Below are 27,270 nucleotides of genomic sequence, written 5' to 3'. Positions count from 1 at the left end.
TTCACAGCCTATCCAAATATCTACTGGTTGTCTCTAAGAAGGAATTAATTGAGTCCCATTCAAGATGATAGCATTTCTCTTGTTAATCTCTCTTGAAAGTGGGATCTACATCTGATTTCTCTTTGTATACCTCCACAATCCTCATGCAGAGTAGGTATTTAATAAAGGTTCGTTGAGCAAAAATTTTCTAAAATTTAATGATGAAATAAATGAATGATGTGGCTGACCCTTGACATAACTAAGCCTAATAGACCCTTATAACAAGGTTCGCTTCCAAACCAAGAGGCTGGATTTTCACTAGTAATTAAAAATACAGCCCTCAAATACAGCCGGGCAGTTCTATTCGGGGAAGGGCCTGTGAGGCTCAGGAACAATGTTACATATTAATTCTCTGGGAAGGCTTGGTATACAACTACTATACAGGTGTTTCCTGTTGAGACTTCAAGTTCCCATACAAGAACTCAGAAGACAGCTGAGAACAAAACTTAGCTCACTTAATTACATTTGCCCAGCGTGCTGCATAAAAAGTCATTGACCAAAAATAACATGTTTAAGTAATGTTCAAGTTGAGATACAAACCAGCAGCAGTCAGGAAATTCAAAATTAAATCTGATCTCCACCCTTCACTCGCCTCTTTGTGCCCAGGCAGCACCAAGGTCAAAAATTAATTGGAGACACTGCAAAACACACAGCCTGTAATATTTCAGTTCAGTGAGGTCACAAGAAAAACTCAGTTAAAGCCTTATTACAGCAGTTTACAGGAGCACATTACTGCGAATATGAAATGAGAGTCTTGTCAAGACATTGATGGATGCGTCACCTACCCCAGATATTTGTTGAGAATAATTTGAAAATGTAAGTAAGCATAATTAAGCTTCTGTCTTACGGTAGTCTGGTCATTTGTATCCAGGTGCCCTCATCTGTGTAGATTTGACACTGCAAATGCCTAGAATATAATGAGACACATTTCAGTCATTCAGTTTTAAGTTAATATATGGGCTTTTGCGAATTAAAAGAGGTCTTTAGAATTGAAAATAAATTGCAATTAATTTTTTTTTTAAAGATTTTATTTTTTTTTCCTTTTTCTCCCCAAAGCACCCCCGTACATGGTTGTATATTCTTCGTTGTGGGTCCTTCTAGTTGTGGTATGTGGGACGCTGCCTCAGCATGGTTTGACGAGCAGTGCCATGTCCGCGCCCAGGATTCGAACCAACGAAACACTGGGCCGCCTGCAGCGGAGCGCGCGAACTTAACCACTCGGCCACGGGGCAAGCCCCTGCAATTAATATTTTTATCCGTGAGTTTTCTTCTGTAGAACCATAAGGATAAGATAAAATCTCAAGGGTAATATCACCATGAAAATCAGTGGCACACCATAGTACATTTCATACTGGAGTGAAGCCCTTGGAAAATTTTCCCCTAAATGAAAGATGCCATGCTCAGCTGGGATTATAAATGCCTACCTGATTTCTAAAATACGTGGAGGAAAGTCTTTTCTTGATTTTAGAACATCCTTAAGGTATATTTGAACTTTCCTTTTAGAAATCTCTCTAATTCCAGGCCAAACTCATTAATTCCTTCCAATTTTATTAGAGGCTGTCTCTTAGTGTTAATCAAGCTATTTTCTTTAAATAAGAAAACACTATATCTTTTTTCAAGATTAAGGAAAAGAGTAAAAGGAAAACAGATGTAGAAAATGCCAGATAGTACCAGGAATTTGATTTTTTTAAAATCAGTGCTTAATCATCTAAAGTATACTAACTGAAGAATATGATTTAGTTTATACTAAAGATTCCAATTATACTTACCAAGATTGGAACCAAAGATAAATATATCATTAACTCAGAATAGCTAGTATTTTCTGACTTATAGTTTGTCATTTTTCCTTTCATTATAGAATGTAAACTAGAATAAATTATTTTGATTTTAAACTACATTTACTTATATTTAGTTATTATACCCCCACGTTATTCCAAAAATAGATTCATGGAACTTTTAAAAAGACATAATTGATAGTCATATTTTAACGTGTCTTTCAAAGAGAGATCAAATAGTTGCAACACATTGTGCCTTAATCTGCAACTATTCCTGGATGTTGCAACTGCCTATATGTCTTGGTATGGAAAAGATAAAATTAACCAGAAAAAAGTACAACAATTTAAATATTCCTTTAAAAGTCAGACTGATACTACATAAGAAAATATGTTTTATGACTCTGCAAGATTTTAAAAAATCTAAATTTGTTTTGGTATCAGATCTGGTTACTTTTTACATTATGTGTGTGGGTTTGATTTCCATGGTCACTGTGTTTTTTCTTTTCTCAAGAGATCTGGGAAAAGGGCTCATTATGAGGCTGCACCATGTTGCTAGGCACATGGGTTCGGTATTCAGACATTCCAGTTCTTCTAGAAGCTTTTCAGTTCTCTGACTTTCCTATTAAATTTTGTCAATTGCCTTCTATGCTTCCAAACAGCAGACAAGCACAGACAAGCACACAGTGAAAAACTCTATTGAAATGGCTAGTTCCCTCACTACCAGGGAGTTACACAAGAACAATTCGGTATTCACCATTTTCAGGCACAAAGGAAGAACAAAAGCCCACCCTAAACGTGACCTGCTGCACAAAATACCTTTTGTTATCAACTTAAGAGCTCTTCTGAATCCACAAGCCACCCATTGATAGATTTTCTTTTTCCCACATACATAATTTATGTCATCTAATTAATTTTTCATAAGTTAAACAACTGTTAATATTAGTGCCTGGCCTTCATAAATAGCAAAAATTAATTCTTTCCCAAAATCCACTTGAGAGGCAGTCTTTCCTTTCTCTAATACTATCCAGAAGCAGACACTTGAATATTTGTAGGCTTAAGTTGAGGAACAGTCTGAAGAGTCCCTGATCAGACAAAAGCTTCCACACTCTGAGCAAGTCTTGGCAGAGGATTGCTTAAGGGGAAATCCTATACCACATGATATATCACTGACCTTTCTCCTCTGTCCTTGTTACACAGAGAACTGAACCCCTCCTCTGTCTCCATTTATAAAATATTTGACAATGACTGATAGTTTTATTTTTTCATAGCTGTCACTGCATTAAAATGTAGTTACTGTTACACGGAGTATTGGAGAGCACTGAGTGAGTCAGAAAGGAGCAGGGAAAAATTTGCACAAAACCTTTGTCTGTCAGGATGTATCGTATCCACTATCTCAGATTATGAGGAACTTTTAAACTCCTAGTACCTAACCAGCATGAGGCACCATCATATACTACAACAAATAGAATTATTTGAAATGTAAACTTGGGCTGTTCCCCTGTTCCTGGATTTAAGGGGGAGATTAGATATGGGACAGCATGAAGAGACTTTGATGACTTTTCTCTTTACTCATAGGACTAAAATCCTCAACTTGGGATCAGACGAGGGTCTAGCATGAAAAAGGGGCCTGATCTCAAGAGTTAAGTAGAAACTCACTCAATCTTAAAATGTGTGATTAAAAAGTACATGACCTTGACTCCCACCTCTTCTTTCTAAAGTCACTAAATCCAATTGATACCCCTTCGATGTCTCTATAATCTGTCCACTGCTTCCATATCTATAGCCACTACCTAGTTTGGCCACCATTATCTCTTCCTTGGACTCCTTCCACAACTGTTAACCAGACAGCCCACCTCCACTTTCCCCACCTGCAGCAGGAGAATCTTCCAACCACATAAAACAAACTGTCACTCTCCTGCTTAAAATCCTTTCTTAGCTCCCATTGCTCCTAAAATGAAGTCTAAATTTCCTAACGTGGCTTATAAAGTCCTGTGTGAACTGGCTCCCGCTAAAAACTCAACTTTGCTGCTCTACACTGCCTCTGCAACCCCTGCTGTGCTCTCATCTGGAAAACTCTGTCCTCGGCTCTGCACTTGGCCAACTCTTCATCAGCACTAGGCTTCAACATAGAAAGTCTTTTAGTCTTTTAGTCTTTCTGACCTCCTCAGACTGGGTTAGCTGTTCCTGTCGTGTGTTTCCTTATCATTCTTTTCGCTCTCTATCATGCATTACATCACACTGCATTATAATTGCCACTTTAGTTATTACTCGTCTATTTTACCCACGAAAGTTATTTGTAGTCAGGAACCATGTCCACTGTGATAATGCCAAGGCTTAGAACAGTGTCTGACCCATAGTGAGTGCTCATTGACTATTGAAGGAGGGGAAGGAGGGAGTTTGGAAGGCCAGCCTACAGAGACCAAAGTCAAATCATGTTAAGGAGGTACCTACCCTTTCAGAGGAGGGTCAAATGAATCGGAAAATGAAACCCAAAGGAAAATCAAATAGTAGTATATCATCATACTATACTATTATCAATTCTTATCATAGACATTCTTGTCTAACAAAATATATTTGAATTTATCGGACTATCATACTTCGCTTTTTCTGATTCTTAAGCCTCTTTCACAATACTATATAATCTTGTGGATTCTCTTAAAAATTTTTAAAACCTTTTCATGCTTTTGTGTGGTAAATGGAAAAGAAGTGGGCTTTAGTAAGAAAATAAAATATTTCATTTAGATTAGTTTATTTTTAAAGACATTATAGAGTTTATTTAGAACCTTTCATAATAGTCATTATAATTAAAGAAAATTCTTGATTTTTTCTATTTAAATGGTGCATGTTTATTGATTTATTTTTAATTATTTATGTAAGGAGAAAACGTTACCTGTTGACTACAAGTTTTGTTTAATTACTTGTTACATCATGTTTAGTTGCAGAGACCAAATAGTTATTAAAGTATATTGAAATTTAACTATGTTATGGCATCGACAACAGATAAAAACTGCTTTAACAAACTTGGAAATTCTTTACTTAAAGCTAAAAAGTTAACCGGTTAATTTATTTATGACAAAACACAGGGCGCTAGTGGTGATCTGAAAAGAACACATTGCAAGCAAAGATATACTTTATTTGTCCAAATAAAAGCCATATTGAATTCAAATTTTACTATATTTTTCTCTTTATAACTTGGGTTTGAAGTACTAGTGACATCTTAATGTCCTATAAGAGGATTTTGATCAGATGTATGAAACTTTCAGATTGTAAATATCAAATTTTGCAGAATTATTACCATTTATGCTTTACACATACACACACACACACACACACACATTTCTTTGGTTAACACAATGAAATTTACTTGACAGATCCTAATAGCCAACTGTTGGTGTACCTGGTGAGCCTGCTGTCTCCCATGCGGTGATTCAGGGACTCACGTTGTTTCTATCTTGTGGCTGCCCCATCCACTCTAGGGCCCAAGAATCCTCTACCTACGGCTGGCAGATGAAGAAAAGAAATCGGAGGAGGCACACTGTCTACAGGTGAGAACAAGTCATATGGCCACACCTGGATACAAGGGGCTGGGAAATATAGGTTTTGACTAGGCACCTGCCTCTTAGTGACAAGTTTGGAAGAAGAAGCACGAATATTGGTAGATAGTTGCCATTTCTGCTGGAGAGAGGGGGTGGGGGACAGCCATGGACACATATATTTCCTTTGATGTGTTGTTAAAGAGCGCAACTTTATTCAACAAGTAACAAGTTTGTGTCACTTCTTGATGGTTGGATAATGTCTCCTCCAGGAAGAGATTTTGAAATTACTTAATGTAGACTGCCTACTTATGTGTGTTATACCAAATTCTGACACAATAGAGACAACGAGTGGGTAAATATTTCTCACCAAAATTATGTCATTGATTAGAAAGTCCATAGCTCTGCATTGGCTCTTTTTTAAAAAAATTAAAACCACACATATTCATCAGTTTAAAATAGCACACACAAGAACATGACCACATCCCAGTATGCTATATGCTCAACTAAATGCTAAGTAACACCCAGACAGGTATATCTTCTCATCTCATGTTCATATCTGTGCACTGGGAAGAGAACACCAAAATATCATATCTGGATGATAGTAAACTTATTTTGTGCTTATTGTAGATTTTGGATACTTTTTTTAAATAATGATTTGAGCAAATGTTAGGTGGTGTTCTTCATACAACATTCCAGATTAAGTCAATGACTCTATATCGACACCAAAAGCAAGTTTAAGTAATATATGTCAGTTAGTCATGTAGCTTCCAAGAATGTGTTGTTTCAGTACAGAGTAAGAGAAGAAGATGGAACAGGACTGTGGCTGCTTGTGTGCACACAGAAGAGAAGAGTTCATTGAAATCTCAAGACATATGGTCTGGTTCCACCTCTTCGCTTTCCGTAGAGAACACACTTCCAAGCTCATTCAGTTTGTTGGCATAATTCAGTCCCTTGTGGTTATCAGACTGAAGTCTTCATTTCCTTGGTGACCCATATTCCTTGCCATGTGGCCTCCTCCATCTTCAAGTTGGCAATATCGTCTCAAATCCTTCTCACTTAGAATCTCCCTGATTTCTTCTGCCACCAGGAGAAAACTCTGCATTTAAAGGGCTCCTGTGATTAGGTCAGGCTCACCTAGTAATCTCCCTAGTGTAAGGTTAACAGATTAGTAACCACAGTTACATCTCCAAAATGCCTTTCACCATGTAGCATAATTGTAGGAGTAACACCAAGGGCAAAGGTCATGGCACCCAAGTTAGAATTCTGCCTACCACATTAGGGAGGGGGTTTATAATGCCTCTCACTGTAGAGCTTTCTGGTGGTTATTATCTTGCAGAAAAACAAGAAATTCTTCCTGATGTCCAAGTCTCAGGTGTATTCCACACGCTCCTGTTCTGCCTTTTGTGGATTAGTAGTACATATGCCCGAATAAGCATAAATTAGTGTGTTTCTCCTCTGTGGTGAATAGGGGACATACTTTTCTCCAGTTTATACTGGTGAACATGAAGAGAACTCCTGAGACAGGTTTGCCTTTCTCTTCAATTCTCAACATGATTCTACATAGGGATCAATTGCTCAGGATTCCTGAAAAGTCCTCAAAACTTCTTTTCTCCTCCTACATGCTTCCTCCTAGGCAATCTCATTCAGACTGTAGATGCTAGTATACACTGACTATGCTATACAGTTCTCATCCCCTTTCTGATTTCTAGACTGTCTTCTTGACACACACACTTTGGTACTTATAATGTATGTAATCCTTCACGCTTCATTCTTCGCAACTCCCAAACCTGTTCCCTCGCCTTCCCCAAGTCGGTAATTGGCAATACCATCGACCTAATTTCTCAAGCCAAAAGCACAGGAGCCGTTCTCAATTTCTCTTTTTCTCTCTACTGTCAGAATTCCATCAGCAAGACTTGGCCACATTATCTCTAAAATATATTTCAAAACAATCTACTTCTGAATAATAGAATTATATTATCACTATTGTGGTATCACTATCACTAATTAATTAAAGTATCTGAGCAACAATTATCAACAATTGCTTTGCTAACACCAAGAAAAGAGATAGTCAGGTATTATATGCCACCTGATGGAATGACACTTGCCTAAGAAAAGAAAAAAACAAACAAATCCTATTAAACTTCTAGTTCTAAATGCCAGTTTTCAGAATATAAAAGGGATAGAGGAATATGCAAAATGACAACATTATGATGCAGTTAGGAAAACCCAACTCTCCAAGAAGTGACCCAAATTCTTCAGTAAATAAATTACAGGGAAAAACAAACATATAAAATAGATAGATACAGAGAGAGAGAGAGAGAGAGAAAAGACACATCAACCAAATGCAATATATGAATGTAGGGAGCTTAACTCAAACTGTAAAAAAAAAAAAAATTATAAGACAAAGAAATTTGAACATTGATAGGAATATTTTGATAACACTATGAATTATTGTTCACCTTTATGTATAAATTAATATCCTTGTCTATTAGAGATTTACATTATAATATTTCTAGCTAAAATGGCATAATATATTTGCTGCAAATTAATCTGAAGAAGTTGGTGAGGTACAGAAGAAACAAAATTGGAAATCGTTGATAATGGCTAAATGTGGGTAATGAGTATATCAGATTTTACTTCACCATTTTCTTTAATGTTGTATATATTTGACATTTTCCATAATAAAAGGGGCTTCAAACATTCACTTCTTTCCAGTTCCACTGCTGCCACCTATTCAGTGCCACCTTCATCTCTTACCTGGGAGGCATGTGAGGCAGCCTCCTGAGGGTCTCCCAGCATCCAGTGTAGCCCACTTCAACCCACCTTCCTTGTGGAGTCACAGTGCTCATTAAAACTGGAATCATACCCTGTCTTCTTCACCTTGTCTCCTTTAATAACCTTCCCACAGCTTCGCATTCAACTGGACTAAATTCTAAACCCTGCATCTACAAGGTCCTCTGTAGCCTGGACCCTGATGACCTCTTCAAAGTCATTCTCTGTCACTCTCCCTGATGCTCACAGTTCTCCAACCACCCTGAGGTTCTTTCTGTCCTTTAAATCTGCTTGTCCATATTTGAAGGCATGCTTGTCCCTATCTCAGGGTCTTCGTCCCAGCAATCCCCTCTGCCTGAAAGGCTCTTCCCACTGCCTTCTGCCAGGCTGGCTTCTTCTATTCTGGTTTTAAGAGGCCTTTCCTGGTGCCACTGAGCAAAAGGAGCCTTCCATCATTGCCTATCTTATGACCCTATTTTATTGCTATCATTTTATCACTGATATTTAGGTAGCTAGTTTGTTAATCTATTCCATTTTCCATCCACAAAAATGTAAGCTTTATTAGAAGAGGTACTTTTTCTAGCTTTTTCAATATTGTATCCTCTTGTGCCTAGAATTGCCACTCAACAATATTATTTGAGTAAATTAATGAATTAATTTACATAGGATCTAAGTCTCTGTTCCAGTTCTATATTTGTATGAGTCTTGCTTCAATGCGCATGTGACCAGGAAGACAGAATATGAAAGAGTTAATCTCTCACGCTGTAGGTGTGTGACTCTGGAAATCAACCGTGCTAATTCTCTGTCTATTCTTCTGAAAAATGAGGATCCTACTAGACTGTGAGCACTGAATGAATTATTATACCATGTCTTTCTCATGACAGTCAAAGCAACTGACCCCTTAACTACTTTCTACATTTGTTCCAACTCATTCTTCACGCTGCAGCCAGGGTTATTTTAAGAAAAATTAGATCGTGTTATATTGGTACTTGAAAACCTTCAACAGCTTCCCGTTGCTCCCTAGGATACTCTGCTAGGCCCTGTGTGATCTGGCTTCTTTCCACGTCCCCAGCCCGCTTTATGGAAATCTTCCCAGCACCTCACTAGCTCTCACAACCTGCAAGAACTGTTCTCTGTCCAGGGCACCATTCTCTCCCCTTCCTCCAGTTCTTTGCTGCTCGTCCTTCACATTGCAGCACTTCCTCAGACCAAGTCAGGGCCCCTAGGTCTCCTACTGTCCCTTTCAATTTTTAATAACACGTCACATTTTTAATTGTATGTATATTTATATTTATTTAAGTTGCATACACTACATGATTAATAGCTGTCTCACCCTTACTATCAGAGTGAGGACCACGTTTGTTTTATTCACAATTGTATCCTAGTAACTATCACAGTACCAGGCACATTCTAGGCTCAACATATGTTTATAAAACAAAGGAATGAATGAAAGAGTCCCTATACTATGTTCAGGCACATAGTAAACCCTCAATAAAGGAAAATTTTATTATAATGATAAAAATGGTTGCAGTTCTCTTAGGATTAACCAGAAAGATCAGGTGAAGGAGGCCAGATCTCCGAAATTCTCATGAGTCTCAAATCCCCCTGTTGCAGGCGGAGAACCGGACGGTGGCCCCCTGCAAACCCACTGGGACTTCTGGTGCTAGCACCTCCGGTTTGACAGCCTGATGCTCATTTCCTCCGTCTCTGACCCTGTCATGGAATCTAACTCAGGCTGCCGATGTTTCTTACTGCTCTCACTTCCTGTTTGCTACTCAGTATTGTACCACATCCTGATTTCTATGTTTTCACCTCAGCCTCGTAACCTAAAAATAACTTTTCTCTGATGCCCTCCTGGCTTTCTAGGGTTTAAAGTTCTGCCCCAAACTCTGACTAAGTGCACCACAGCTCCCCATCAGGAGTAATGCATTGAAATGGAGTAACAGAAATGAAACACGACATTCTCCTTTTGTAAAGCAGAGCAGTAGGAATGCTTCCTGGTATCTAATACATTTGGTCGGTCATGATATCACACAGCCGTATTTCATAAAAGCCTTTTATCCATACCTTTTAGTTAGTGCATTGACAACAAAATTTGGTTTATCCCCCCTACTATATTTGTTTAATCTTTTTTGTCCCCCATCTACCTTGTATTGACCATTACTAAACGTCATCTTTTCTAGATTAACCAATTTTCTTAGTCATCTTGTATATTATTCCTGGTTTCTAGAACATTAACATTGTTACTTAGTTTAGTAATATTTACAAATTTGTTGAGCAAATTCTCGGTTATATTTTCTATTAGATTTATTCATTGAAATTACCATGAATTAGATCAGTACATCTGCCTAAAGTCTGGAGAAGATCAATTATATTAAATATTTCAAATATTTGAAAATCGGATTGGAAGATCTTTCAATAATACTAAAATATTCTCTCTCTAGAAATATATCTGAGTTACATCCCATCAGAGACTTAAATTCAGACTAGACAAGACATAAGAAATGTTATTTAAAGAATATTCTTTTATTACATATAAGATTAAGTTAACTGACATATGATGTGCTTTTTGTTTTCCACTTTGTGATTTTATGATCCTTTATTTACAAGGTCTATAGGATTTTCAGTCTGAATGCAATTCATTTATTTGCATCCAAGTTATTCTCCTATTTACACACAGGAGTTTCCATCCTAATGCTGATTTAATATTCTTTTTAAATATCATGTTAAAATCTCAAGGATATAAAGGAAAATAGATGTAATATTTTAATGCTGGTTTATGTCCATATTCCACTTGAAATGTATATGGAAAGCACAAGAAAATAGCTCCTTTCACTTCAGAATGTTTGCCATGTCTTTGATAAGAAAACAAGAAGTCGAACTGCATGCTGGGATGTTCTGTCTTGAAAACAGTCCATGTTTTCATCCAAGGAATCATCTGAAGAGACACACAGACAGCTGCAGACTCGTCCCATAGCTAAGAGTCTTCCAGAGAATCCTATGAAGCCACTGCCGCAGTCCATGGGGAGATGGCTGACCTCTGACCCCGCCTGACAGCCAGTACTCTTGTTATCCTGCTGTGCAACAAGTCAAATTAGGCTATAATTACTCTGCAGACAACAGGCTGCAATTATACATTCAAGTCTCAGGGTCTGGAAGGAGGGAGATTGTGGCTGGAAGGGGATGAGGAGAAGTCAAAAAGTCACAAGACAAACCACTTTTTCATATTTTTCTCTAAAAAAGCATAGCTGTAATGTGTGCTCCTTAAGAGGAGGATCAAACCACAGTGGACAGCAACCATTCTCTTACTCAAAACACCATGAAGACATTGCTTTCAAGGACTCTAGTAGATGGATACGCCAAAGGCTATGTGACTATCTAATAAATAAAAGGAAGGAAACTCTGTGGTTCCCAGACGTTCCTGTGCAGATGCTGTTTACTATTACTGATTCATTTTAATTCAACAAAAAATTAATAAACAATAATAATTAGGGACCAGATTGGGACTGGGAGAAATAAGATACGCACTTAATATTTTTCAGTTATGTTTTAAGAACTACTTTGTTTTCATTTTTTAATTTATATAAAGTCTAGGTACGAAGAAATTTTCATTAAAGCAGACCACAGTTATTCCGGAAAAATATTTCTAAAACCCTATCTTTAAATATGCAAAATGTTTTACAACAGCAAATTATGTAGGTTGAACAACATAGAACTGCCCGTAGAAGTCAGTCTGCGCTGGCTGCCTTTGAGATTGTCTGCAAAACTGTCAGCACTTCTGCTCTCCCTAGCCAAGGTTGTAGATTTACCACATAATTTAGAGTTTTCTCAGGAATGAGATGGCTTGTATTTGCTCACCAAATTTCTGTTGTTTGCTTGTTCTGCCTGTTGAAATGACTTTAGGACTAAACACCCATCTCCTAATGAGGCAAACCAGGCCATTAAAAATATCTTCCTCACGTTAAAACAGAAAGCTTTGTTTTAGTTATCATCCATTGATAACTAAACTCTATGTTTTGTATACGAGTTCCTGGCCACATTCCACTTGGAAAATCTTTTAATCTTTAAAGACAGTTATAATGCTATCCCCCTAACTGGATATTCTTTGTTTATTTTCTCTCTGACATGATTTTAACTCTTTTAGCAATCTCATATGGACAAATATCCTTATGCTTTATGGCACCTAGAACTTAATACAAAATTCCGGAGGTGTTCTGATTAATGCAAAACAGTCTGGCACTGTCCCCTTCATTGTTCTATTGTTCTATTAATACACTGTGATCACAGAGTTCTCTGAGCACCCACTTTAAAGTGTTGCCTCTCTTGGAACTTACTACAAGCCAAAACCTCAAAGTCTTTTTCACACATGTTCCAATGTGTGCTTTTTTCTACACCACCAAGCAATTAACTCTGACCAAGTAATTCATTCTGACACTATCTACCTGGAGATAGCATCAGATCCCAAAGGTTAAAGGCTCAGTTCCACAAGACTGCACCCACTTCAGACTCCAGTAGTAAGTCCAAGATCTTACCTGTGTTTCTGACTCACTGGCTATAAATGGATGTCCCCACGACCCACTCCTTGGGTTGGATTAATTTGCTAGAGCAGCTGACAGAACTCGGAGAAACACTTTATTTACCAAATTATCAGTTTATTATAAAAGGATATAATTCAGGAACAGCCAGATGGAAGAGATGCGTAGGGCAAGGTATGGGGAACGGGGAACTTCCATGCCCTCCTCAGGCACATTGCTCTCTGAGCGCCTCCACGTGTTCACGAACCTGCAAGCTCACCAATTCCCGTCCTTTTGAGTTTTTATGGAGGTTTCGTTACATAGTCAAGATTGACTAAATAATTGACCATTGGTGATTGCTTCAACCTTCAACCCCTCTCCCCTCCCAGGGGGTCAAGGGGATTGGACTGTAAGTTTTGACCCTCTAATCACTCCATTGGTTCCCCTGGCAACCAGCTCCCCATTCTTAGGTTATCTAGAGGCTTTCCAAGAAGTCACCTCATTAACATAACAAAAGACGCTTTTGTGGCTGTCACCACTTTTGAAATTCCAAGGGTTTTAGGAGCTCTGAGACTTGGGTGCCTGGGAGGAAGACCAAATATTTATTTCTCATGATAAATCACAGTACCGCACAAGCTAAGCCACATACATTGCTTCTCTCAGGTGTTCTCACTTTTCTTTCTTGGATCCAAGGGTCAGTTCTTACATTTATCTTGGTTAAATTTCATCTTGTTCATTTCGACCAAATAATGCCAGTTTTCAATATCATTCTAGATTCCGAAGCTGTCATTCAAAGTACAAGTGCCCAATGAAATGTTATTAATGGAATAAATTAAGCAAAACTACCAGCAATACAAATAAATGATTCATAATTTCATACCAATAGGTTAAAATTATATGACAATACAATTACATCATTGAAGTATGTCCTCTATATTTCATTCAAGGAGAATAATTCAACTGAAGTAAGTAAAGCCAAGGTTAACACGAGACTCTTCCACTAAGATTATATTAATTTAGTGGTAGCGAGTATGGTCTTGGAGTCAAACTTCTTGTGTTCATATATTGGCATCTCCTTTTGCTTATTGAGTGAATTTGGCAAAGTTTACTTACTCTCTAACCCTCAGTTTCCTTGTCTGTAAAACTGGAATATACCTCTCATAGTTTACATTAAATATTAAATGAGATAACACATGTGTTTAGTACAACATGTGGCACATGGTAAGTGTTCAGTAAATGATAGTTATTAGATTATTATTATGTGAACAATTTTTAAATAAAATCATTCAACTCTTCTCGAATCTATTTAGTTGTTTTAAATCTAGTCCATACTTTCCAATCTCTTCCACTAAAATCCCATAAGAAAATTTATCAAGTGCCTTGCTAATGCCTCTATGCGTTCTACACATTTGTCATATATCTGCTATATATTCCTGATTATTCAGTCAGGTAAGCCCATGAAAGACGGACCTGAGCTCAGTCTGATATGACTTTTCCAAGTGTTTTAGGTAATCTATGTGATAATTATGGATTATTAATTATTTGTTAAATATTCATATTCATTTAAATATCCATTCCAGATTTTACCTGGAATGGATGTTGAGTTCCTATGTTTGAAATAAATATCCTTACAAGAAGTTTAAGTTAATTCAAACTTTTCTTTCTAAATATTTATTCTCACTTATAGTTCTTTAGCCAAAAATCTCGAAACTTATTTTTAATGACAGGAAGCAGCAAAAGAAAAGTACACGTAGAATTTTCTAATGATCTATTATTCAGCTTCCTCACACACATTCTTTTTCAATCAGATTTCTTCTTCTAGAAACCAGAGTAAGTGTCTAACATGAACAAATACGCAAACTAGCAGAATTAATTCGTAGATTAATTTCAGGATAATGAATTCATCCTTAATGGAGCAAATTCCAAGACTCAGGAATATTTAATGCTGTGCACTCAGGTAAACATAGAAATATACCACGTATACCAGTCTTGGCCAATAAACCTCCAAAAATCTGAGGAAATATCATTGTCATGTACAGTGGAGGGGGCCAATTAAAAAAATCTGGGTTTGGCTACTTTCACTTGACTTTAACATTATTTCATCTTGAAGCCTTGTATTACTTTCAATTGACTTTAATGTTTTTTCATCTTGAAGCCTTCTCTGTATTTCTCATATATGAAATGAAATGTGATGTTTGGATAAGATGGCATTGAAACAAATGTTAATATTAATGACAAAATTAATAATTATTATATAATTACTAAAGTCCCTTCCAGCTCCAAAATGTCGTCTTTGATTTTGACTTTCATGGACAAAATAAGCCGGAACTAATTCAGCACAAGTTAACAAACATCTTTCTTTCTTTCTTTCTTTTTTAAAGCTTGTCCCTGAGCTAACATCTGTTTCCAATCTCCCTCTTTTTCTTCTCCCCAAAACCCCCAATACATAGTTGTATATTCTAGTTGTTGGTCCTTCTAATTCTGTTATATGGGACATTGCCTCAGCATGGCTTGATGAGCAGTGCTAGGTCCATGCCCAGGATCTGAACTGGTGAAACCCTGGGTGACCAAAGTGGGGTGCTCAAACTTAACCACTCAGCCCCAGGGCTGACCCCAACATCTTTCATCTTGTTCAACATTGATATACCAATGTTAATGCATCTTCCCTGACTACTTAGCAAAACACATGAATGTATAAAGATAGAGGATCACAATTACTGTTTGAGAGCAGACGAAAAGTGAAAAAAAATTGATTTGTTTTTCGAGGAAGATTACCCCTGAGCTAACATCTGCCACCAATCCTCCTCTTTTGCTGAGGAAGATTGGCCCTGAGCTAACATCTATGCCCATCTCTCTCTATTTTATATGTGGGATGCCTGCCACAGCATGGCTTGATGGGCGGTGCGTAAGTCCACACCTGGGGTTCCAAACCCGCGAACCCTGGGGCCACCAAAGCAAAGCATACAAACTCAACCACCATGCCACCAGCCCAGTCCTGAATTGATTCCTTAATTGCAAAACATCCCTCCATTAGTCTCTGTTGCTCTTCTCTAGGGATTCTCTACACTTCAAGAAGTAAAATTCAATACTCTCCCCTCCTCCTCTGACCTTGTCTGCTTCCATCTCCTTCCCTATGGCCTCTATTTCCACCTCTGGCTGCAGAAAAATTAGTATTTGTGGAAAACAGTACAGCATGATTCAATGAAGATCTGGATCAAAGTGAAAATGGATGAATTGTCATAACCACGATTTATTCAATCAAAAAGAAAAGAGAAGAGGGAGTAATGTTGCAGAGCCTTCAATTCTGGTTGTTACTGACTGAATTCTCTACAGAAGATAATGACTTCTCACTCTGGGAGAAAGAAAATCTCATCCATTCAGTTCATTTGATCTACGACAAACTTCAGCTGAGGTATCTATGAAAGCTGCAAGGTGGGGAAGGGCCCTGAATACTGCAGTAGCCTATAGGGCTCTTTGTTTTTCACGACCCTTAGAAACATCCAGGTTAGAAGTTAAATGAGAACACAAACCCTCCATCCTGTGTGGCTTAATGACATCGACACTTTAGAGTCAGCCGCACGAGTCAGTTGTACAGTCATTCTACAAGTTCCAATCAACTGAGAAAACGCAGAACAAAAGGCAAGAATGAGACACAGAAAGAACAATCAATAATCAGATTATCTTAAAGCATTAAAAATTGTTCAACTGATATTTGGCTGATGTCCCAGACAAAGTTCAAGCCAGTACTTAATAATTGTCAGATACGTAGCCTTACCTAGAGTTCATTTGCCAGCACGCTTGATATTTCTTCTTCAAGCTAAGAGTAAATACTGTTCATCTACAAATGTAAAGAAACAAGTGAAGAAATGTGAAAGCAATCCACTGATATCAAAAATCATTGGGAAAAATCACAAAATGGATGGTGTGGATATGCCAAATTCTCATTTAACCCTCCGTATTGATTTAATGAGCACATTTTTGTGGAGCATTTACTCTATATTATGCACTCTGCTATGACCTATGAATAATTGGTAAGATAAGGACCCTGTTCTTAAAAGTTTACAATCTACCAAAGAGCCTAATGTCTCCTATGAAATACCACTGGCGAAATTGGCATTTACGCTTTGCTATAAATTAGAAAAAAATTATTGACCTAGATGAGGCTTTTGGGTGGCAAGAACCAGAGACTCAAACATAGTGAGTTAAGAAGAAGAGAAAATACTATAAAAATCAGTGTAATCTCTGAGACTGTGGTAACAGGAGCACAGCCAGGCTGACCAAGAGCGAGGGCTAGAAAGGGGAAGCTTTTAGGAACAAAGGCTGTTCTCTAGAAGTGAAAATCTAGCTACCTTTTTCCAATTGTTCGTAGTAAACCTGCTTCTTGCTAAAGACCAGTTCTCTCTCTTTATCTCTCAGTCCATATTTTCCCAAAGTGGGTACCCAAAGTATTCCCTCAGTCTCCCATTCAGCCCTGGGACGTTAAGTTTGCATGTCCTTCAACGTTCGACACCCATGATTGATCAGAAATGCTGAGGTCCCATTCCAAAATCAGGGGAGAGGATATAATTGGCACAGCTGAGCATACGTTTCCCTACTTTCCAGTTATCTGTAGTGAGGGGTAGAGTCATGTATTACAAACGTGGCTTCAGGGACTCACCCCACTGTGGACGGCAGTTCTCCTGGAAGGGAAAAGAACCAGTCAGACACCGGAAGTTGTTAGAGTGTCATGTCCAGTCTCCACAACTTTTGGCAAATATTTTCTTTGATAAATAACTTATTATATATATAGTGATGTGCAGAATTGATGTAGGCTACTAAGAAAAGAGAATAAATGTAAACCATAAATTGGTTAAATAAAGTATATTTAATTTCCTTATATATAATTTTCAGGCTGCTGATCAAATTTGAAGTCATCCAAAGATGAAATCTCATACATTTCATAAGCTATTGGTGGAAACACCTTTATTCTAAAAGATTAGATTATGTTTAAACATAAGATTAATGGCTAACAAAGATGCATTTGCGATTATTTCAAACTCAGAATATGTTCATATGTTCTAGAACAGAGAGATATTTTTTCTTGAATGCCTTGATGACATACACTAAAATATTTTATATCTGTATAACCACTGCTTTGTATATATCTGAATTAAGTGTTCATCACAGATTATCATATTAGAATGACTTATTTTTATGCAATGTTTTTACATATCTTTCTCTCACTAGTTTGTAATCTTTTTGAGAATAGTGCCTGTAACCTTCAAAATGAGTTAACTGTAAATAAGTAATTATGCTGGTTTATATAGATTCATTTACTTTTTCCAAATTACTACATGTTATTCTTTATTTATCTAGAGGAGAAAGTACCCAGAAACTTCAACCATCTCTGATAGTTATGATCCTAAAAGTCAGGGAGAAAAACACTCTTGCCAATTCTAGCGACACATAAAATTAATAAAGCACATACATTTAATGTGCTTTGTTTCAGTGGAGATGAGTGGAGGTGAGAAGGAGTGGAACTCCTTACCTGTTTTACTTGCTTAGTGTTATGTTTCAAGTGATCAGTCTTTTAGGTATTTGAACTGTATTTGAACCTGTTCTGGGTTACAGTCAGGCACCAGCGGAGTTAAAACTGTAGTAAAAGCAGTAAAAGATTGGACTTGAGGATCAATATTTAAAAGTTGGTTTAGAACATTTAAATTAGATTTTTAAAAGTCTTAATCATATTTCACATGTTAAAATAATTGCTAACAAATAAAAATAGCTTTACTTTTGATGTTTTATTATCCAACATATCGTACCAACTATAATATTTAAGAGCTAAAAAGAAACCATTTGAGAAACGGGTTTGTTGCATAGGTATTTAAGTGGAAACTTTACCTGTAGCTTAGTTGAAGCCCTAAGAGGCTAGTCACAGCTTACAACAGCAGTAACTTCTTCTCTGAGGATCCCTCAGTCTTCATTTTTGAACTAATCTGTTCTAAGTTTAGAAACTGGAAATGGAAAATAGGACGAGGAATATCAAGTTAAAGTAATCATTTAATATTTTAATTTTCTCATATAGGGAACAACATATATTTTGCATTTAAATACTATTTATAATTCTGATTATGTAGAATTTTTTTAAAAAAGCAAAGAATATAAATAACTAGAATGGAATTTCATTTTGTTCCATTCTTTTATAAGAAAAATGTAAATTAAATTAAGCTGACATCAGGATCATATTAAGAAAAGAACCCATAGGAGAAGCAATGAAGCGTGTAGAAACGATTCCTTCTCTGCTCTGTCGGCACAGAACACTGTAAAATGACAAGCATTGCTCAAAGGACGTTGAAAATCCAAAAGTGCCTTTAAATAATCAAAATACATTAGATTAAAGTTGACATAGTTTACTCTCCAGTACGCATTTATTTTTTCCAATATATGTACCTATTATGAAAATATAGCAATAACACAGAAAAAAATAAATGTCTTTTACTCTTATTACTTCTTAATAATTACGGTTAATTTTTTGGTGATATCTTTTCAATGTGCTTTCTCGGTCTAGTCTTTAGGATAAAAAACCCCCTAATTTTTAGAGATCTTACATAAAGCGTTCTATGTCCTGCTTTCATTGTGCTCTACTTTTTTCACTGAACATTGTATCATGTGTTTTTCATAAGCATTATTTTTAATGGCTGTATGTTATTTTTTTGAGTGTAAAGACAACAGACTTCTTAACTGTGCCTCTATGTTTTGATTTACAGCTGGTTTTGTTTCCAATTGCTCATTATTATAAATAATGCTGTGATGAACATCTTTAGACACAATGTTTTCTCTTTATTATTTCCTAATGAGACATTTTCAGAAGTGGAATTTCTGGGTCACAGAGATGTTTTAAGAGTTCATGTATTTAACAACTCAGCATAGTAAAGAGAACAGATATCTTACTTGAAATCCAGAGATGTGTGTTCTAATCCCAGTATTTTTTCTAAGTTACTTCGTAACATTGATCAAATGAGTTCACTGCTCTGGCCTTGGGTTTCTTCAGCTACAGTATAAGACGACTAAACTATTTTAGGGTGCCTACTTTGGTTATCTATGACTGCACAACAAATTATCTCAAAACCTAGTGGCCTAAAACAGCAATCATTCTGTTATTTCTCCTGATTCTGTGGGTTGACTGGGGCTCAGCTATATGGTTCTTCTGTCTCCTCTTCATGTGACCTTTCTGCATAGTGTTTCCATGTGGTCTCTTCTTCAGAACAAAGCTCAGGCTTTCACAGATGCAAAAACATCACCACTTCTACCCCATTCTATTGGGAAAGCAAGTCACAGGATCAACCAAGCTTTAATGTGAGGGAGACAGCACAAGGGCATGGATATTGGGAGCAAGTTTCATTAGGCACCATCTTTGGTGAACAGCTACCACGTATTACATGACTGGAACAGTGTCTTTAGAGCCCTAAGATTTTAATTATTTGAAAATTGGCAAGCCATGTATGGCAAGTACTATGATAGTCTACGTATCACATGAAGGACAGTGTGGTGAGTCTCTCTTGTCAAGGATGCTCACTTTTACCAGAACACTCAATTCTCAACACTTCTGGGGAGAAAAAAAAAGAAAGTGCACTCAGTAATTGCTCCAAATAACTACACTATCTTCCTTGTCTTGACAATCTCCACATTTACGTGTCAGCCATGAGCTGCACAGAAGATATAAACAGCCTGAACCTCCCCATACCCTACCCCAAAGAGTGTACCTGGTAGGCAATTCACCAGTGTCTGAGAATAACTGAGTTTCCTCATGTGGAGTTTAGAGGAAGGTAAATCTGACTGGATTTTACCAATACTCCACACGATTGGGGAAATCAAAGAGAGATTAACCAAAAATGGGTCCCCGGAGCAATGGAAAATGAATCAGCTTTGCCTAGCCTCCCCTAATAAAAGATTAGACTCCTTTCAGTAGATTAATTTATTATTTGATAGCTGAATGTGTACACTAAGCCCAATAGAACTGAGGCTGCCAAGCTATGATAAAACCAAATAACCATTGTTACAAACAGATAACAAAGTTAGACTCAATAACATTTTATTAATCCTCAATGCCAAATTCCATATGCTGCAGAAGAATAGCCTTTTTCTCCCACACTAGGAAAACGGCAGCTTTTTATTAAGGCTATCTCTTAAACATTTGCTCTTTCTCCCTACTGCCTAACAGCAAGAGCTAAAACTTCTGGAGTATTTTATTTATTTATAGGGCATTTGCCTTGACGTTTCCCAAGTAATAATACGTAGTAACAGAGACAAATGAGAGTTCTGGATCATTCTTCACCTCAGGGCAAACCAGGCACAAATAGACCTCTAATGAAAAAATCCACAGAGCGGGACAATAAACAACAGGGCATAAAACGAAGGAAAGAGTTTCCAAGCACAAGCTTTAAAAAATACAGAACAGAACAATATTCTACTCAAAGTGAGGTAAGACCTCTGCAACTTTCACATTATACAGTGGGTTTTACTTGATCCTTTCCCACAATCCAGGTTACTTCTAAATCTGATATCATTTTCTTTGGTTCCAAGAAATAGCAATAATTTCAATGGTGTTTTATTAATAAAATAGAGTTTGTTCCTAACTAGTTCCTGAAATATAGAGATATTTTTAAATCAAATATAAATTACTCAAACCATGCTTATTTCCTGATAAGCAATTACATATTCATTCAACAAATACCTTGTAATTGCTGACTATATGCCAGACACCATGCTAGGTCCTGGGAACACATAAGTGAACAAGATGTGGTTTCTGGCCTCAGGAAACTTTAGTCTGGAGGAAGCAATAGACCATTAAAGAGGCTAAAGCTCAAAGAAATGTTATCCAATCAGTCTAAAGCTTCAGGGAAGGATACTCAGAGATAGTATTTAGGCTGAGATAGAAAAGATGCAGAAGAGATGATCAAGGAAAGAGGAGGAGGGTATATTAGGATTCTCCAGCAAAATAGAACCAAATATATATGTGTGTGTGTATCCCATATGTATATGTATGTATGTATGTATATATATATATATATATATGTATGTATAGATAGACAGATAGATTTATATAGGGAATTGGCTCAAGTGATTATGGAGGCTGACAAGTCTCAAGATCTGCAGCTGAACAGCTGGAGACCCAAGAGAGCCAATAGTGTAGTTCCCATCCAAGTCTGAAGGCCTGAGGACAAGGAGAGCCAATGGTATAAGTTCCACTCCAAAAGCTGGCAGGTTCTCGACCCAAGAAGAACTGATATTTCAATTTGAGTCCAAAGGCAAGAAAAGCCTGATGTTCCAACTCAACCGTTCAGGCAAGAGGAGTTCCCTCTTATTTAAAAGAGGGTCAGCTTTTTTGTTCTATGCAGGTCTTCAACTGATTGGATGAGGCTCACCCACATTAGGGAGGGCAATCTGCTTTACTCAGTCTACAGACTCAATTGATAATCTCATCCAAAAACACTCTCACTGGTGCACCCAGAATAATGTTTGGCCAAATGTTGACTACATGGCCCAGTCAAGTTGACACATACAATTAACCATCAGAGAAGGTGTAGTGGCAGAGCCAAAAAGAAAGGCTGTGGGGGCACTGGTCCTCAGGGAAGAAGTTTGCAAGCAAAGGAACAGCAAGAGTAAAGGCTCTAAAGGCTGAAGATGGCACTGAGAGGCTTCTAGACTTTCGGGATTCAGGAGCTAACACCTCCCAGCATATACTTCAGAATATCCAATTATATGCTAAGACTGGAACAGGAATCACACATCCTGAAAGAGCCATACACCTCCTTCTCCTGTGCACACGGCCTTCAGTTTTGTATCCTCAGTGCGCAACTTGTGCTTTGCCAGCTTGCCCCCCTCCTGCTACTGAAGGGCCTCTAGTTTTCCACAAAGTCCACCCTGTGCAGATATTTCTGGAGGTCCTCAGAGGGAATTACAACTGTTCTCATAGATCGATGGCTCTCAACCAGGGATGATTTGCTACCCAGGGGACATTTGGCTATGTTGATAATGACACTTTCATTTTTCACACCTGAAGGGGGTGCTACTGGCATCTACTAGGTAGAAACCAGGGATGCTTCTAAATGCTCTTTAGTGCATAGGACAGCCTCCACCAGAAAGAATTATCCAGTCCAAAATGTCAATAGACAAGTGCTATCAGTCACCACTGGTACTTCTGGAGGGATCAGGCAAGTCTCAACATGGGACCTCTTCTCATCTGATATCCCATCTGTGGAGTTGTTTGTAGCTACTCCTCCAGACCCCAGGGCTACAGGTTTCCTTTCATTGGCTCCTGAGTGCACTTTAATGGAAGACTTTAAGAATTCACCACTGATAGCTCATGCACTGTGGTCTTCTTGCCTCTGACTTCCTCCAGTAGAGTGCACAGCCTCTGCCTCCAGAGGAGGCGCTTGCCCCAGTACCTGCAGTTTCCACAGGCATTGTCTCTAATGTCTCTAAGTGTGCTTTGTTAAGGTGAACAATAATAATTTGCCCTCCAAGGGCATGTGTTCCTTAGCAGATTCTGTTTTAAGTGTTTTGGTGGACATTATTTATTCCTAGAGCAGAACAGTGTTTTACTTATTTTACAAATAAAGCTATTTACACTGTTGGAGTCAAGTAGCCTTCCCAATTTGTACTGCTCATTAAAAAACTAAAGTTTTAGGTTAGAACCAGTTCTGTCTGCCTCCTGAACTGTGCTCTCAATCACTGAACTAAACTGCGTGAAACTCGGGCAGGTGACCAGCCTCCACAGTTGACTATGACTTTGTATTGTGTCCGTAATGAGACCCTTCCCACATTCGCTATCCTCTCATCCTAAAAATTATTGGGCTCAATAGAATGTAAGCAAATAAGACAGTTTATGGGGAAATAGAAAAAATTTTCACTGTAATATTTTAAAAATTTCATTTAAATCATATTTGCTCTTTCCTCAATGCCGTTTTCCATTGCAAGTTTCTCTCCATCTCCTTAACACACACACAATCTCTATCATTTCGTCTGTTGTACTGAGCAGTGCAGCTTTCACTTGCAGGTGGCAAATCACAATAAGTAAGAAAAGAAAAAAGGACAGGAAATCAGAAGTGAGTTGCTCCTTTCCACCTTAAAAGCCATGTCATCTATTGTTTCTTAAGACTGCTTCTTGGGAGTTTCTATGTCAGAACTTTATTCTACCAAAGTCTTCATTCAAAGAAAAGAAAAAGCTTCATAGGATTGAGGGAACAGGGGAATAAGGGGAGGTTCTATTGCTGAGAAAATAAAAATTCTCTATCATTGATAGATATATAATTTAACCAGCCACTGAATTAGCTTTTAAGATCTGCTCTGAATGCAAGAGCGTTACGTAATACTGACAGTCATATAAGCCACTACTCCTTATGTGCTCAGCATCCAGGTAATTCACTCATTTAATACAGGGGTCAGCAAACTACAGTCTACAGCCCCAGATCAGTCCTTTGCCTGGTTATGTATTGCCCATGTGCCATACATAAGAACAGTTTTTAAATTTTTAAATAGTTATATTTAGGTGGTTACAAAGGTATTTATATAGTATCCTTGGTTCCGCCTCTTGGCACATCTCTGATTTAATCAACAATTTGTGAAGTAGAAACTGTCAATACCCCCATTTTACAGATGCTGAGACTGAGCCTTGGAGTAATTAAGTGAATTATCTAATCGCACAGGTGGAAAGTGGCAAATTCAGGATTCCAACCTGCATTTTCTCACTTCAACGCCACCACTCCTAACCACCATCCTGTACAATGCCCCTATCGCCATGGCCTGGGGCCAAGAGTATGTATCTTTCTTTTCGTTTGTTTGTTTTTGTGAGGAAGATTTGCCCTGAGCTAACATCTGTGCCAATCTCCCTCTACTTTGTCTGTGGGATGTCTCCACAGCATGGCTGATGAATGGTGTAGTTCTGCACCTGGGATCCGAACCTGCAAACCTCGGGGCCACCAAAGTGGAGTGCAAGGAAATCTAACCACTTGGCCATGGGGCCATCCTCAACAGCACATATCTTTTAATAGATGAAATTTAATTTGAAGCAAGGCATGGTTCTTTCTCCATCCCAACTCTGACTGGGCAGCATGCCATCATCCTGGGGCAGCCGCCACCAATGTACTCGTCTGGAGGCACCAATGGCACGTGCTGCCTGACTCATCCTGTGTCAGCATGTCACATGGGGTTCTGTACCCACTGGAGAGAGAACGCCTTTCTCAGAAAGGGAGGAGAATCAAAGCAGCACTTCCCATGCCCTGAAGTCTCACAAAGTTCCTGCTGAAACAGCCCCACTGCCCTCACAGGATGTGGACATGATTCCAGGAGGGTCTGGGCCAGAAGATAAATGAATGAAGTTGGCACAAACCTCGTGCTGTATTTGCAACTGTCCCTCTCTGTCACGAGCTAAGGCTTTTTGTTTCATTTTGTTTTGAACTAGCTATCTTGTCTGCCTCTGGGAAGTCCTTTCCCAGGAAGTTCTCCAGTCTGTTATGCAAGAACCGCCCCCCGCCCCAGCCCCCCAACCAGACCCAGACACAACCACATCACAGGGCTGGGCTGAACTTGGACCACTACAGGCACACGCATATATGTAATGACTAGAGAAACATCAGGGAAATGGGCTAAATGTGCATATATATCAGAGAAAATGATGATAAACTTTGGTCCATTTTTCTTGCCTTTCTCCTTTTCCTATAGAGCTGAATGGAAGAGGACATTTCTATTCACTTCAGAGGAAGTTCGTTATGAAATAAGGATCATCCTTGAATACTCCTTTCTCCATGGTCACAAGATTGTTACAAAGAGGTGACATAAAGTACCTCTCCTGATTATGATTCTGGACTGCCTGTGTTCAAACCTCAGCTCAGTGACTCCTGATGAATAGTTCAATTCTTCTGTTTCCCTACATGTAAAATGCGTACAGCAATAGTGCCTGCCTCATTGGTCACTGTGATGATTATAAATGTAATGCCCTCAAAATCGCATATGGCACTAACCATGCCATCAAGTACGTGCATGCCCTCAACTAGCTCACAGCTTTGACATTTCAAGACAAAAATAAGTCTTTCCCACAATTTTCATTTAGTGTTTAATTTCCATTTCATGTTACATCAATTACATTTTTCTAAGACAGAAAATATGCCAAGTGCTGTAAGATATATATTATGCTCAATATGAGCTCTGAAAGGACATTACTTTAAAGCAAAAGTGCTTACAAAGAAATAAATGTTTAGAAAGCATATTCTGAAAAGAGCCAGCTATTATAATGATATAAAGATATGTGCAATGCACTCTAATTTTCCATTTTTAGAAATTGCAAAGCATGTTATGTCTTGACACGAGCCTGGTAAAGATCTCGTTCTGTTCCCCTCACTTTTTTCAAATAATTATGGGTTCCAACTTCTTTTCTATTACTGTAATTTAAAATATCAAAGCATGAAACATAAGTAATAAGATGGAGTTTCTTTGTATTCTCTGGACTTTTGCTTTAAAGATGGAGAATAAAGCAAAAGAGTTATAAGGATAGAAATTCACTTGCGACCACCTGGCTGTGAAAAGCCTGAATGTGCTGGAGTGATTGGGTGGTCCTGGGGGCCACCCACTCAGTTCAGGCTGAAGGGGGTAAGAAAGGAAAGAAAAGAAGGAAAGAGACCCTTTTGTCCTTCTGTGTCCCCTGCTGCCTGCATGTTCTCTCTGTAGCACTTCTCAATGGAATATTATCTAGGTCTCCTTTTCCTTTCTGCTTTAGCTCTGTCTCTTAGCCCATTTAAAGTTCCTCTCTCTCACCTTTTAGGGCCTTAAGGTCTTATACTTTGACAGACAAAATTTTAAAAATATAATTATTATAAGTCATTCCTGGAAATACAATGCCTTACCCAAAAGAATTACTTTCTATTGGCAGAAATCTGGCACGTGGCATGTAGTGGGAAAGCTATCTTAGGGAAAGGGCCCCCTGAGCTCACTGTGATGGCTTCCCTGATCTGTTGTGGTGAAGACTGGGCTAATTACAACATCTGAGAGAAGTAGCAACAGGAGAGAAAAGAAAATAGGAGAAGAAGAGAACTTTATTTTTCTCTTACTATACATAAATGTTTCTTTCTTCTCCAACGGGAGGCGTGAGAAGAGGATGTGCTTCACACCTGCAGTAATTTGGGATGGGCTGGAGCGGGTAGGGTGTCTGTTACCTAGCATGTCTCCAGGTGTATTTTGTTGTGAAAAGCTTTGCCTATATTGCTTTAAAAAAAGAAAGAGAAACTCACACTTTTCTCTCTTTGTAGTTGTCGTATCTGGATAATGGTCATATATTTTTAACTTACAATATATTAAAGTTTCATCTTTAATTTGTTTTTCTATTTTATTTAACAGAGTCAGATTTTTAAAAACAAAATCTATAACCCATCAAATGCTCAATCAAGGATTCTGCTTAAGAAAGAATAGAAACCTTGATATATTTTAAAAACTAATATATGCTAAAATACAGATCTTTTTGAAAAGAATATAAAGCTGAAAGTTTGTCTATGGCTAATAGTGTTTTAGGAGGAAAGCTTATTTTGAAACCATTAAATTTTAAATACTTTATTCTTGCAAATTCTTTATGCACTCAACTTCCCTCTTAAAAAGAGATGTGTG

General features: G+C 37.8%; 1 long non-coding RNA gene across 1 annotated transcript; it reads left to right on the top strand.

Annotated features, from left to right (window-relative positions):
• Window positions 1-705: 705 nt before the first annotated feature.
• LOC139046507 (uncharacterized) lies at window positions 706-26,978 on the top strand. Its single transcript, XR_011506615.1, has 4 exons — window positions 706-855; window positions 1,096-1,297; window positions 5,291-5,359; window positions 25,339-26,978. It is a non-coding gene; the product is annotated as an uncharacterized lncRNA (long non-coding RNA).
• Window positions 26,979-27,270: the final 292 nt, after the last annotated feature.

This window comes from Equus asinus, chromosome 11, assembly GCF_041296235.1.
Source record: "Equus asinus isolate D_3611 breed Donkey chromosome 11, EquAss-T2T_v2, whole genome shotgun sequence".
Lineage (NCBI taxonomy): Eukaryota > Metazoa > Chordata > Mammalia > Perissodactyla > Equidae > Equus > Equus asinus.
Note: the sequence above shows the minus strand (reverse complement) of the source record. Positions and strands in the feature narration are given on the sequence as shown.